The 2,128-nt window shown below is 36.1% G+C and overlaps 1 long non-coding RNA gene across 1 annotated transcript; it reads right to left on the bottom strand.

Annotated features, from left to right (window-relative positions):
* Positions 1–979: 979 nt before the first annotated feature.
* Positions 980–1,719, bottom strand: LOC146747572 (uncharacterized). The gene is made up of 2 exons (XR_014928965.1): positions 1,646–1,719; positions 980–1,153 (listed from the first exon to the last, which is right to left on the bottom strand). It is a non-coding gene; the product is annotated as an uncharacterized LOC146747572 (long non-coding RNA).
* Between the last annotated feature and the right edge of the window lie 409 nt (positions 1,720–2,128).

Raw genomic sequence — 2,128 nt, 5'->3', positions numbered from 1 at the left:
TCATATCGACAATGACGGACATTGTGGTACTCCGATGTCAGCTGACACTGAACTTGTTGTATGACTCGATAGAAAAAAAAATACAGTGAAATTAATAATTAATTAAATGTTAATTATGCGAACAATGGATATTTGCAATTTTAGTTAACAAAGACAGCTGATGTGCATGTTTCGAAGTATGAAACCCGGGAACCCATTTTCAAGAGGTGATTAACGGTTAAACATCTATTGTTGATGCGTGTTTTTTTCTATTGAATTTTAAATACTTTATGCCAGAAAAAAAAACAAAACAAAAAAACACACATTTTTAAAGCAAAATTCAATGAGGCCAGGGTTTAAATATCCGTTATGAAACCCACCAGACATAACTACATATTTTCACCTCTGCCTGATTCTCGTGGAGTCCGCTTGGCAGGTTAGAATTAGATGGAATGAGCGAGACCAGAAACGATTGTCACCAGGCGAATAGGTCTCACAGTTCACATTCTTTCTGTCAGCACTTTCCCAGCGGAACAATATTTAAACATTTTTTTGGCAGTGAGGTCACATTGGCTTACCGGGTAATCGGTTAACCTAAACTGTCGCGCGTGTGTCACCCTCTGTCGGTGAAAATGAACTATTTTGCAGACCGGTGTCGGTAGAGGGCGAAAGTAAGCAACGTACCAATCTGATTAAAATCTGATGTAGTGCACGGGCTTTAATTATTTTGGCTATAAACTTGTTTTAATTTTATTTTGTATTACTTTTGTTATTAATGTCCTTTTATTTTATTATTTTACTTTGATTTTGATTTTATTTAATTCCGCCCTACCTACATCTGATCCGACGCCTATGTAAGTCCCGTTCAAATCTCGCGTAAGTAACAGCCAATCACAGTCCCCCTTTTATACAGGCTGTCGGTTGCTTACTTTTCAGTGTATACGGGCAATCTTTCTGTACATTTATATGTTGCCCACTTGAATAAACCATTAATAGAAAATTGCTAGTATATTTTTATTTGCAAAAGAAATTCCACAGCATTTTACAATTTTTGTCATTTCATTGAATATTTTTTTCACTTCCAACAAATGTGTACACTTCCAGATACATCTTCGCCAGCCAAAGTTCGTTTATTCAGTCATCGCTTCAATTTTACATCACTGAGCATAATTATCTAGAATGGAAGCAAAAAAAAGTAAATCGTAATGATTAGAACACTGTAAACAGCTATAATAAACAATGCAAACTGATTTTAAATTGTATAGCGGTCACCGGCCCACGGCATCGACGCAGAAAATTGGAGCAAAAAAATATTTCCTGATCAATTGCGATGTGTTCCAAATAAAAAATATTTTATTCCAGTCCAAATCAGCTCATTTACTTTAATAAAGTGTTATTGTATAATGTACAAAATGTTGATACAATTCGATGAATATTTACAGCTACGGCTTCAATACCGTAGACGATTTTGGCCCGATCGTCAACAAAACATCACCCGTCTCCAGGGCAGGCGACTGGAAAAAGACACTGGTGTTCGGTCGAACCGGTGGAAACAAAATCGTCACTCCAGAATAACTATGCAAAATAACGATCTAAAGTCGAACCATTCGAGCCACAATATTAACATAAAAATGACTTTCGTTGCATTTGACAATGATAAACTTACCGAAAAGCCGTGTTTTTCTCGGTCGGTATAATCCGCCATTTTATTTGAGTGTGTTTGCCATCAGACTATGCCCGGTGACGTCATCATGTGCGCTATAGAAGGAGGTCTGTGATTCGTTGACTACGAGTAAAATCGTCGATAGTGGGTCTCTTTGAAATCTCGTTACATAGGCATCGGTTCAGATGTAGGTAGGGCGGAATTAAAAAAAAATCACAAAATCAAAATCAAAGTAAAATAATAAAATAAAAGGGCATTAATAACAAAAGTAATAAAAAATAAAATTAAAATAAGTTTATAGCCAAAATAATTAAAGCCCGTACACTACATCAGATTTTAATCAGATTGGCAACGTACGAGACATGGGTCATGCTCATACGGGACATTATGGTCAATTAACGCTAAAGAAGCAGAATTGCGAATCAATTATACATAACCATAGGTACCATTCATAAAAACGTCACCCCTTGAGTACTGCTGATGAGT

This window comes from Saccoglossus kowalevskii, chromosome 3, assembly GCF_978046115.1.
Source record: "Saccoglossus kowalevskii chromosome 3, keSacKowa6.1, whole genome shotgun sequence".
NCBI lineage: Eukaryota > Metazoa > Hemichordata > Enteropneusta > Harrimaniidae > Saccoglossus > Saccoglossus kowalevskii.
Note: the sequence above shows the minus strand (reverse complement) of the source record. Positions and strands in the feature narration are given on the sequence as shown.